Source organism: Stenella coeruleoalba (assembly GCF_951394435.1).
Source record: "Stenella coeruleoalba genome assembly, chromosome: 21".
Classification (NCBI taxonomy): Eukaryota; Metazoa; Chordata; class Mammalia; order Artiodactyla; family Delphinidae; genus Stenella; species Stenella coeruleoalba.
Genome location: NC_137167.1, coordinates 9,599,279 through 9,612,801, shown reverse-complemented (window position 1 = coordinate 9,612,801; position 13,523 = coordinate 9,599,279). Strand labels below are relative to the sequence as shown.

The window sequence follows — 13,523 nt, the reverse complement described above, 5'->3', positions numbered from 1 at the left end:
TTCTTTCTTGCAAAGGACCAAATGTAATTAAAGTCTGAATATGAAGAGATCTGAGACACAAGTTTGTTGTGCCCCTGTGGGAGAAAGTAAAATATAATTGCATTGGTAAATGCATATACTATTTTTGTTGGTTGACTATAAAAAAAATGGCGAAGTTTCTTCAACAGACAAATGTTATGATGGTGTCAAACGTGATAATTTAAAAATTAATTAAAAGGCTTCTATTTGGAATGGTAAAAATTTAGATTTAAAGAATATTTTTCTTTCTAAATGGTTAAGTATTCTGAATACAGTTTATTATTATAATTTTATTTAGAAGCTATTTCTGTGAGGTAGGTAAAAGTATGTCATATTATTTTATAGGTAGGAAAGTGGACACAGAGGTGTTCCATGGCTTTGTTCGTGTGTTAGTTATCTGTCACATAACAAATCATCCCAAAGTGTACCAGCTTAAAGCAACACATATTTACTATCTCACAGAGCTTTTAAGGGCCAGGAATCTGAGCGCGGTTTAGCTGGGTGATTCTGGTTCATAGTTTCTCATGAAGTTGTAGCAAGCTGTTGGCCAAGAGTGCTGTCTCTGAAGACTTGACTGAGGCCACACAATTGACTTTCAAGCCCACTCATATGCCCACGTGACTATTAGCAAAAGGCACCAGTTCTTTCCCACGTGGGCTTCTCCAAAACACTGCAACACAATATGGCTTCCCTCAGAGCAAGTGAGAGAGACAGAGCGGTCAAAACAGAAACTGTGATGTCTTTTATAATCTCAGAAGTGACATACCATCACTTTTTCCTTATTGTATTGCTCACACAGACCTAATCTGGTAGAATGTAAGAGGAGACTATACCAAGCAGTTGACCACTAAGAGGCAGGACCATCTCTGGGGCCATCTTGGAGAATGGTCTCCACAGTTAGTGTACCATGACTGGTGACAAAGCTAGTTCCAGTGCTGCCAATCTTACTCTAAGATGTTAGAAGAAAATAATTCTATTTAGAAACTAAATAACTGCCCTGCACCCTAGAAGGTTAAAAGATTTGGAATCAGTTTATTTCTTTTTTCATGGCAATAGAGTTAATAACTTGATAATATTCACCAAGAGTTTTCTGAAAGAATGATATGATAATTCAAGCCATGTGGATGTCCATGTACATGCAAATTGGGGACAGATCAGACAGTGCTTGTCAAATCACGCTAAGCTGAAAGCATGCTCACTAACTCCTCCTAGCCTTGCAGTGCAGGGCAGGAGGTAGAGGGAGAGCCATAGAATTGCTGGCATGGAGGATGCTAAATGGATTCAGAAAGTCCATTTCCGGCCTGTGATTTTATGAGCTCCAAACTATATAATACCTAGAGAAAATCCTGGTGGGCAGTTGTCTAATTTGCAGAGAAACTTGCAGAATAATATGAATATCTACAGCTTAGAGTAAAAGGTCTCAGGAGCAACAGCTACTAAAAATAGCAGTGTATTTATAAGAATTCTTAATGGCATCTGGTCCTCCATGCTATTAGACTCCTTCAAGAGCTTCTCTCTGGCTCTTACAGCTCCTGGCATATTTTGGCCTCAATTTATTCAGGATAAATTTCCTAAGGATTCTTCTTTTATATCTTAAATTGTTTCATCAATTCATAGTGAAAACATGTGCCTTAACTAGTGCATAGGACCTATTATATTTGGCTGTAATCTCATATTTCATCAACTCTATCAAACCACTTGGATTTTAGAGCATCTGTATCAGAGAATTTTTGTTTGGGGTCCGTGGACTACTGTGGGGTTATTAGAGAAATACTATGGGTCCATGGTGCCCCCACCCCCCCAAAACATATACATTCTCTCAAGTATTTTTGACACTGCCTCCAGTTAAAATACCACTTTATCAAGGCTTGTAAACCTTCACAAGAGTTGTCCCCCTAATCTAGCAAACCTCCTTATGGTACACATTTTTAATGCCAGTGGGATTAAAGAGAATCTAATCAGATGAACTTGGTCCAACTAAATTTACAAGTTATTCCTTCCTCTTAAAATTCCATTGAAAAGGCAGAATAAATGAAAATATAAGAATAAACTCACAGTAACATTGGAAGAATGAAAGAATGCTACCCCCAGGCTGAAAGAGTGATTTCTGAAAGATATAAATATATTACGTAAAATTCAACAGAAAGGAGGAACTTACAAACATATACAAATGAACAGAAGATTCTCCAAAATAAGGTGAGTCTTCCTGGCAGAAACTTGTAATAAGGACTTAGTTACTGGAATCCAGTTCAAAGAATGGGCCATGGGCTAGTAGGCTGGTGTGTTAATCAGCTTTTGCTGTGGCAACAAACACATCCCAAATCTCATTGGCTTGCAACAGTTAACACCAGTTTCTTTCTCTTGTATATGAAGGTTGGCTAGGGAATCTTAGCTTAGTATGTGGGTCAGGTTCAAGTCCTCTCTAAACACTTTTAAATTCCAGGACCCAGGCCGGAGCACATCATGTATGAATACATAGCACATCCCATCTGGGGTGTCCTATTTTCATGACCAAAGAATAGAGCACAACAAGGTGAGTGCAGACATGTGATACCTCCAAAGCTTGTGCTAAGAACTGGGACACATTCCATTTATCAAAGGTAGTCACAAGACCAAGCCTCAAATCAGTGGGATGGGAAATATACTCCAATCCACACAGGATAGGAAGAAAACAGTGTAAGTAGTTGAATAATAAAATCTACCACAGTCTTCCCCTTTAGTCACAAATAGTCCCTTGATTCAAAATATAAAATGCATTCACCTTATCCTCAATAAAGAAACTCCAAAATTCTACTCGAACATGCCATCAGGCTCGAAATCCAGGACCTCAGGATAGTCCTTTTATTGGTTCCAGATATAGGTCCTCTTGATCCAGAGACCTCTGACCTAAAATGTCAAGTTATCTGCTCTCATAGCAAACAGCATACAATGTTGGAACAGGAACAAGATAACCACAAGAACCATTCATATTCAGAAGGGTAAGAATGGGAGGCACGTAGTATTCACTGATCCACAGTAATTCTGAAATCTAGCAGGACAAACTTTGCAAGTTTCCCCTTTCAGCTGGTAGAGCACTGACTGGACACCATTCTTACTCCCTGGGAGTGACGATTATTCCGTTCTGCTCCATTAGCTCTTGACTCTGCCCTTGGAAATTTCTTCCGTTTTCATTTTTCTCCCTGGACACATCTGAAAAGGGCATCAGAGAATATTATGTCCACTGTGGCTGAACATCATCTCAGCCTGCTTTCTTCTGGTCTAAAATTTGAGTGCCCAAGGGTCATTTTACATCTCAAAGAGTCATGGTACCTTTTAGTCCAGATTGGAAATGCATTTATCAAATCTTGTTGTTTTTGTTTGTTTTTGGTTGGTTGGTTTGGTTGGGTTTGGCTTATTCTTACCTATTTTATTTCATCAGCTCCATATGCAAATGTCCTTAACAAGAATTCTTTGCAAAATATGACTCTGAATTTCTGATATGACTTTGAGTTTCTTGGGTGTCTGTGGGAACGTGGTCTAAAAACCCATTATGAGTCATTTTGACCAGCTGAAAGGATAATCTTGGGTCAGATTAATCCAATCTGTGGGTCCTTTAAAAGATGCTACTGTCATGCCCTTGTTATTTCTTTGCTCTCAGCTCCAGTGTTGAACTTGATCTCACTAGATCTTTCTCAGTCAAGATGTTCTCAATTTGATCTTTGAGTGGTTGACCAGGAGAGGTAATTGTATCATTCAGCCTTGCAAGTGACAACATTTATAGATTTTCTCTCTTTCTTCTCACTCCTAATTTCAAACAGGTTAAACCTTTTTTGTTTGTTTGTTTTCCTTTGAGTTAATATCATTTTCTTACCCTACCAGTAACAATCAACTCATCTACCAACATTCTCCCTTCCTACTGCATCAACCAAAGACGGGAGTTCATCAGATATTTTGAGTACGTTAAAGATACTGCAACAGGCAGTTAAATCAATTGTCTGTCTCTATAATAGCATGGATTGGTTTTTTTCCCCAACTTTCTATAATAGTTTCCTTGCCATTCACTGTTGTGCCCTAAAGCCAATGACATATATTTTAGTTTAGTTTTATTGGTGTTTGCTGTTGTTGTTTAACAGCATCACCCCATTCCTCGTACCAAATTTCATATTAGTTAACTTTGTTACAGTACACACAATCAGTGCCTTACAGTAACATACATTTACTTCATGCTCATAGATCTGCAGTGGCTTTTTTCTAAGCTTTGGGGTGGGGAGGGAGGAGTTCAGGTCTGTTATATATGCTTGTTTTCCAAGATCCAGGCTAAAGGAGCAGCATTTGCCTGGGGCATTCTCTTCTCATGCTTGAATGGGGGAGTAAAAGAGCATAAGCAAACAGCGCAGATACATTTAGAAGGCCTCTGTACCAATGCGACATATCTTTGCAATAGCCAAAGATGTGGCCAAGCCCAACATTACTAGGGTAGGTGAGTATAATTCTCCCACAGTTAGGGTAAGACAGAAATGGATAGATACTAAATAATATTTCAGTTTGCCATACCCAGGCAGTAATTAATAGCCGTTGTTGAGAAATTGTGTCAAGGATGCATTTTCATATTTGTACCAGTATTGCCCTTAGGATAAAACTACAAGTCAAGTTTACTTCTCACAAAATAATTAGGAATTCTGCCAGGAGGCTCTCAAAGCAGGTTCTAGTGCTGTAGAATTAGAATATTGTCCTGCATAAATTATAGGGACAGGAAAATCCTACACTGGGAAACCCACGCAGACCACAAAGTAGGATTCATAAATGAGACAAGAGAGGGTCAGTCCTTATCAATACAGGAGACTTTTTCATTTGACCAAAAAAAAAAAGAGTTAAAACTTTTTTTTTTTAATTTGAAAGAATGTGGGCATAATACACTTTACAGTTCTCCCCAGTAGCCAATAATCCTTACTATATAAGATGCTCAACATCACTGGTCATCAGGGAAAGAAAGACAGATGTTGTATGTTTTCACTTATATGTGGAATCTGAAGAATAAAAGAAACAACTAAACAAAACAGAAAGAAACTCACAGATGCCAAGAACAGACTCGTGGTTGCCAGAGGGGAGAGGGGTAAGGGGAGGGGCAAAATGAGTGAGGGGGATTAAGAGGTATAAAGTACTAGATATAAAGTATTAGATAAATTACAAGGATATAATATACAGCACAGGGAATATAGCCAGTATTTTATAATAACTTTATATGGAATATAAACTACAAAAAGATGAAATTACTGTGTTGTACACCTGAAACTAATATAAGTCAACTAAACTTCAGTTTTAAAAAATCAGCTTAGAATATTCACTTTACCTACTTGGCCTCTAAAGGCAATGTACTTTCTCCAATTCTGCAAGGACAGTCTGTCTGACACAAATCTCCTCACTCTGCCCTCCATTATGCCAGGGGCAAAGACCACATAACTGGAATCCTTGTTGACCGCCACAAAAACTGAGATTTTCCCCAAAGTTGAGGAAATTCTCTCTAGTGACAAAAATTGGTCAAACATAGGGACTTCCCTGGCGGTCCAGTGGTTAAGAGTTCACCTTCCATTGCAGGGGGTGTGGGTTCAATCCCTGGTCAGGGAACTAAGATCTCACATGCCTTGCAGCCAAAATGCCAGAACATAAAAAAAAAACAAAAAACAAAAAACAAGCAATATTGTAACAAATTCAATTTTAAAAAGACTTAAGAAAAAATTGGTCAGACAACCTCACTCACAAAAAGTTTGAGAAAAAAATTATTATGAATATAGAGCTTAGAAATTAATACACAAGGAATAGTCATTAAGGAAACAGTTATCCTGTTAAGAAACATTTTAAGTTATTGCATTGTATTTTACACATATATATTACATTATATTATTATATTACATTTAAGTTTTAAATATAAACTAAGTGGACCTTTAATTCTTAGATAGAAGGTAATGTAATAAGAAGAAAAGGAAAGAGAAAAGGAGTGAGAGAGGAGAGGGAGAAAGGGTGGAAATGCTGTGAAAGCAGTAATCAATTATTAGAAATGAAATTCTGAAATGATGCTGCAACAATAAAATAAATAGAACTAACTAGCAGAAGGGTCACAGGTTAGAAACATTGAAATATGTAAATTTGAGTTAGTTTGCAGAAAGATCGAGCCAAAGTTTTCTTTCAGATTGCCAAGACAAGAGTAAAAAATAAAAATTCTGAGATTTAAAAAAAATTAAGAGGTATGGAGTAACTGTGTTGAACATTCAATAACCACTGAAAAGGGAAGATGTTTGCAATATTTGGCAAACCATATGGCAAAGGTACCAGACAATCATAACAGATACCAGGCCAGTCAGAATGGAAGTCACCTTATACATCACGCTGAGACTTAGCCCACAATTAGCACAGCCTTAATAGGAGACCCTGGAGTAGAAAACAGAAAGAGCAAATGGGTAAACATACTCAAAGTTCTTAGAAAATAAAATTTTAATTTAGTTAGTAAGGAATAAATTGGCTTCAGAGTTCTATACTGCAGTGTGCTTGCTGGAATACAATATATCAATATTGTGAAAATTCTGAAGAAGAGGAAGAATGGTGATGATTATGATGATAATTACTATTCCTTATAAGTATTTTATTCCTTAATTCTGTACTCATGCAATACCTCCAGTTACTTGCATCTTCAAGATGCAAGTAATATAATCCTAAAATTATGTTACAGATAATCTTAGGATTTTCACAAGGAAGCCCTTGGTGTTTCCTAATACTGAATTTTCTTTCTCTCCTGCCCCTCAGATAGATCCAGCTGGCCTTCCTGTCTGGCATTTGATTCTTTTCTTGGCCCTAAGCACCGTCTCATGTTGCTCTGTGGGGTGATAATCACATCCTGTTCCCATTGTAGCCCATGCCAGGCTCTCAGAATATCACAGTAATTGAAAAACCCTAATTTGAAACTTGTGGCAGAGAGGAATTTGCTGTTTCCTTGTGATCAGAAATTAAGACACTTTCTTCTTAAGATACATAATGTCAAGCAAGTAGGAGATGATTCATTAAACCATGTTCAGAAAAACCCAAACCATCAAACCAACTTCTCCCATCATAAACACCAGAAGTTTCTTTCTTAGACTTCATATTGTTTACAACTTCATTTTCACAGCAGAAGATAAGGGAACCATGTGGTTCAATAGACAGAGCCTCTCCTTTCAAACAATAAAGACCTAAATTTGAGCATGACTTTCTTCATTTACAGGTTGTATAACTTAAAAATTGTATTAACGTCTCAGAGTTTGTCTCCTTCACGTATAAAATGTGACTAACTGCTAACTTGCAGAATTGCTGGAAGAATATATAAAAACAATACCTGGTACTTTAAAAAATCACATCTGTTTTTACTTTTTTAATTATTATTTTACTCCCAAAGGACTCTGATTTTCCATACAATTAGCATAGTTATAGAGGAAGCTTTCTGCAGAAGGGAATGCCTTTCCTGTTTTGGCAGCCTGGTCAACAGATTTGTGAGCTGAGTGATGGGCCAATTTGTTGCCTGGATGAATTATACTCAAATAACTTCACTACATCTCCCCAGAGGACTGTTGATAAGGTTACAAGCTCATCAAGATCCTGCCCTGTGTAATAGAAGCTAATTGGATTTGAACTGTGGTCCCTTAAAGCAAAAACCAGGCTGCCAGGGGTCTCACAAAGCTGATTGGAGTTCTGCCCTCCTTTGCCCTCTGCTACCTTCTACTTTTGACAACTTAAGGTGGCACGAAATGTTTCTGGGCATCTAATGCTTTGGGGGCTGTGATCAAGTCTGGGAAAGAAATTTGTCAAGTGGCAAGTTTTCTCCCTCCTAGGAATTAGCATTCTCACTTGCCCCCTAGTGCCATATCAAATGTATATAGAGGTGTTAAAGATGGGGCTGAGACCACACCATGCCTTCTGTGTAGTTTCTGCTAACTCTGATTCTAACATTAGACTTTGAATAGGGAGCTTGTTAGAGTGGTTGCTTACCTTGGTAAATAAATGTTAATTAATAAAATATTACCTAGAAAAAACTTGCATGCATCATGTTTCATAAACACTTCCTGTTTTGTTTCTTCATGAAATGGTGGGGAACAATTACTTCCATTTTTCTTTTTGAGGAAAGGTATATTGTGTGTGTTTCTGTTCATTCCTTAAATTGTTTCACATGGAGCACCTCTTCTTGGCGCCAACTTTCCAGGGTGACCTCTTGCTGTAAGTCATGCAGGAGCGGTGGTGCTGGTAGAGTACAGTCTGCCCAGCAGGATTTGTCTCATGCAGCCTTGGGTTTCCAGGGGGTTATTCTAATCATATCTATTTTCTGTAAGCTCTTTAATCAGCCCTTAATCCTCCCTCCTTCCTTTGCCAGAGCTAATTAAATCCTTTATGGGAGTGGGCAGTCTCCATGATGTCTGCAGGATGGGACCCTTGGGAATTAGGCCTGGGCTCTTCTGGTGGTGATGACCAGAGAGCCCAGTGCAGAGGTGGTGAAGACTGTTTCATTGATCCCAGCAGGATGGCTGAGCTACCATAATCTTTTGAGAAGGTGGGATTTCTCCATCAGGAAAAAGGGTCCTTTCTGGAAGAGTATTCAATACTGGGAGTTACACAGGAAGCAGGGAAGGACTCAGACGTCTAGCCTGAAGATCTCTGAAATCTTGCTTAGTGAAAGGGATACTGATGGTGGTGTACCCAGATCACCTCCACATCTGTCACCACAACTGGAAGGTGTTGATGACATCATTCACACTAAAATGATGTACAGGGCTTTGGTTCTTTCAGTGATCACCCACACATTCATCCTCTCATTCTTCAGACTTCTTATATAACAATTACAATCCATCCAGCAATTAATCATGTGCTTCCTGATGGCATTTCTTATTTCACTGGCTTGAAGTATTATTTAGTTATTGGCATGTATCTGAATGGTTATTGGCATGAATCTCTCATTTCTCAGTAACCAGGTCATTTATTTTCTTCCTTACATTGTTTTGCTAATTACATATAATTTCTCAAGATCTCTATAGGTGGAAGGAATGTTTCCTAACTAGAAAATCCCAATGAGTTGCAATTCAGATTGCCAGGACATCAGTTCCATTCCTCTGCCATTCATGTATCAGATGGACTTCTTTTTTCTTTTTTAGTTATTTTTAAATTGAAGTATAGTTGATTTACAGTGTTGTGTTATTTTCTGCTGTACAGCAAAATGATTCAGTTATACACGTATACATTCTTTTTATATTCTTTCCCATTATGGTTTATCACAGCATATTGAATATAGTTCCCTGTGCTATACAGTAGGACCTTGTTGTTTATCCATTCTATATATAATAGTTTGCATCTGCTAACCCCAAACTCCCAATCCATCCCTCCACTTGGCAACCACGAATCTGTGCGAATGAACTTTTATTAAAGTAGGTTTACTTTTTTCACAAAGTTCCTACAGTATACTAGGCTAGGCTGTAAGGATGCTCTTATTTAAAAGGATTTGACTTTTCAGTAGAACAGAGCAGTGCCATCCAGTAGAACTTCCTGTGACAATGGAAATGTTCTATAATCCATATTGTCCAATTAGGTAGCAATGAATCCATTACAATTGGGTACTTGAAATGTGGCCAGTGTGACTGAGGAACAAACTATCCAATTTTGTTTCATTTTAATTAATTTAAATTTAAATAGCTCTAGTATAGTGGCCTCTAAAACCTACCATTAATTCCTCCCCATCAAAAAAAATAAGAATTGCAGAATGCAGTTTTGCTTGCAAATAAAAACGAGGTCTCCATCTTTTTTATCCCCACTTGGAATTTACAACATAAACAGAAAAAGAAGTCATGAGGAGAAGGGAGCCCAAACCAAGACCATTCTGGAGTTGTAGAGCCTGCTAGAAAAGGGGGAGCCCTGACTGTAAACAGCTAATGAACTAGCACAGAATCCCACAGTGTGTGAGAGGTGGGGAGATGAAAGAACACAGATTGAGTTGTTCAGCGGTGCGGAGCGCCTGTCTAGAAAATAATTTAACCTTTGATCGTTCACTCTAGGGAACAGGGAAGAATGGATTTTACTTTACAAAGAGAAGTGCTTTCTTATAATGGATCTCCATGTAGAAATGGATAAACTAGTAGCTTTTAACTAGATAGCAGATAAATGGAAATGATTATAGAAAGCCACGCAAATTAGGCAGTAACGATGACATCCCCACAGACACCTTTGCACATACATTACCGCCTGAGACAGCTCTGCTCGTTTATTACCGTCTAATTTGTATGTCTCTCCTCTCAGGATAAGTCACACAGGATGCTTATGTTAAAGAAGCAGGGCGAGATGATCTGGAGAACTTCGGGGCTCCTGCTGTTCACACTGTAGCACAGAACAGGCACTGCGGTGGGCTTCCTGCAGGCAGGCTGGGGACAGCTAGTTAGTCATGCCTCTCAGAGAAGTTCCTGTTGGCAGGAGTTGAGGAAGCTGACAGATTACTCTCCTGCTTGGGTGCTCCCTTTCTCTCATCTCTCTGATCCTCTAGGATTGGGGTTTTGCCCAGCTTGTGGCTGATGAATTAGAATCTTACGTTGTACTCTGGGTGACTGCAAAGATGAAGGCATTGATGATGGGGATGACTTAAATTGTAAAGCTCAGAAATTCAGGTACGGAATCAGCATTGTGAAACTGTACACATTACCAAATGTAAAAACAGAAGTCAAACACAACAGTGAATGAAGTAGTACAAAAAAACCCCTACAGTTGTTCCTACAACATTAATGGGTAATGTTGACGCTTCCCTGAGCACATGAAGAGAAGCACTTTGGGGAAATTTTACTCAGGTTTCAGTTCTCAAAAGACAGGTAGCCTATTTTGCGCTAAACCATCTAAACGTATTGTAATGTAATTAGAGCTGTTCAGAGTTCTAGGGAACAGTCTGTCAGTTCTTCCTGGATTTCATTTTTAATTTGCTTCGGGAGCATAGGACCTACTTCAGAGTCTATTTAAATAGAGACAATCTTGCACAGGTAGAAATGTAAATATCCCTCCAGGGCTAAGTGGTGATGCTAAAATAAGCTGCCACAGGTATTTGCCAGCTAGTTTGAGCTATACACTTGAGAAAATCTGTTCTCTGGGGATACCATTTTGAATCTTGTAATTGCCTAGTAATTTTTCCTCATTCCTAAATATGCTTTCAGTTCTGTTATTTTTAAATTTGTATAATTTTGGAGCTTTTGACTAAGCAGTTCCATTCCCAGGTATATACTCAACAGGTGTGTGTGTGTGTGTGTGTGTGTGTGTGTGTGTGTGTGTGTGTCCTCACCAAAAGACATGTACAAGAATGTTCACATGAGCACCATTTGGAAACAGCCCAAATATCTACCAGAAGTAGAATAGACAGTACATTGTGTGGTATAATGATATAAAGGAATACTACACAGCAATGGAAAAGAACAATTATGGCTTCACACAAATAGATGAATAGCATTATATCACTAATATACTGTTGACAAAGGGAACAAATACAAAATAATATGTATTAATGATATATATGTCATTATATATATCTTAAAAACAGACAATTTTTGGAGTTTCAAGTCAGGATAGTACAAGGGGACACAAGGAACTGTTTGAAGTTGTAAGGTGTTGGGAATATTTTATTTCTTGATCTATGGGTGTGTTTGGTTTAGAAAATTTCATTGAACTGTATACTTAATACTTATGCAACTATACTATCTGATAATTATACTCAATAAAAACATAGGAAAATAAAACAAGCTTGTTCTACATTTTAATTTTTTACTAAAAAAGAAATAAACTCATTTTAGGTTCTCATTGTTTTACTGAAGTTCAAGTGATATAAAAGCTTCTTTTATATAATTTATTAAAATTTTATTAGTATAAAACAAAAACAAAATTGAATAAATCATAAACATGAAGTTTAATAAATTTTTAAATAAGATAATCCCGTGTAACCAGAACCTGTGTTTAAAAATAAAACAAACAAAAAATAGTGTAATTTTATACCATTGAGAAATATCCTATCCTTCCTTAAATATGGCTCTATGATAATTAATGAATAATACAGGGTGCTTATTTTATCATATTCATTGGTTCACAATCTTTGACTGTGGGTCCATATGTAAGGGTAGTCAAAATGAAGAAGAAATAAAATATAAATTTAGTTTTGCTTTTTATGATTAGATATATGTCAATAATTACTTTAATATTTCAAGCTGATGAATTTGGTTTTAAAAAACTGCAAAAATAGAAACTGTCTATTATGCTCACTGCCTGGACATTTCAGTAATCTCAATCATTTTTGTCTTGTATGTATAACAGTGAACTTCACTGAACTTTATTCATTAGAGATTTGTGTCCTGCATCAAACTGCCTGGCTCTGTCATTCACTAGATAAATGATTAGTGTATCACATAGCCTTTGTATGTTTTAATTTCATGAAGCAAAATGATGTCTGACATCTATTTTGTTCGGTATTATAAGACTCTGCCTCTTATCTGTCTAACTTCTCTTTCCGAATAATTAGTTTATTCAACAATTTGTGAATGCCTATTTTACTCTTAGCACTATGATAACAAAAACACATATATAACGTAATTTTTCCCAAAGAGTTTATGTGAGTTAGGCAAAAAAATAGACATGTGATAAACATTAATATAAATCAAGAAAGATTTCACAAGCAGTATATGAATGAGGTCGGAAAAGTACAAATTCCAAAGACAGGATGCCCAACGCTAAGACGATTATCTCCTTGACTGGAAAAATATTGCTAAAGCAAAAAGAGCAAGGTTCTCCATGAGATGATCTTTTCTTCAGGATTCTGTAAAGAGTTCCCATCATTAAATGGGTTCAATTAATAATACTCTAGTAATCATTTTAAAGTAAGTTTCTTGGTCCAAACAATATGCAAAACAAAAGTAAAATAAAACCCCCAAAATGTGTTTTATACAAATTATAAGTGAAGCCAGCTTCAACTCTTCACTGCTTAACTGAGCTGGAATTGTGTTTCTTTTATATTCCTGCACTTAACTTCAATTCAGGTGTTATGCTTTGGTTTCATATAGGAGACGCCAACTCTTACTCTTTTAAGAAAAGAAAAAACACAAGTTTTCTTCTCACAGCAGAAGAAGCACAAGTTATCAACACATACATGAAAAACCTGGCTACTTACTATTAAAATTAAAAATAAAGCAAATATAAGACTGTTTGATTCCCTGGAATCTAGAGCAGATCTGGGTATATACAGTGTTTATGCAATAACTGTTCCATTAATGAGTATTCAGTTTACTGAATGAGTAAATGAATGACATAATTCCACTCTCAGTCATAAAATGGGCAGAGAATAAATTTTCATAAGTAATATTTCAAATTTGTGGTGGGAGGATAAATAGGTACAACTTTTCAGAGAAACAATTTGGAAAAATGTACTAAAAACTTTAAGAAGTTCAACTATTCATTTTTTAATAGTTTCTCTATGAAATTAGTGTTTAAAAGTAAACAAAACT

General features: G+C 36.9%; 1 long non-coding RNA gene across 2 annotated transcripts in view; it reads left to right on the top strand.

Moving 5' to 3' along the window:
- Positions 1-13,523, top strand: part of LOC307179674 — a 177,321-nt gene that overhangs the window by 106,623 nt on the left and 57,175 nt on the right. For both annotated transcript variants that reach the window (XR_013825501.1, XR_013825502.1), the window contains exon 7: positions 2,462-2,551. This is a non-coding gene — a long non-coding RNA (uncharacterized lncRNA). The remainder of the gene's footprint in view (positions 1-2,461; positions 2,552-13,523) is intronic.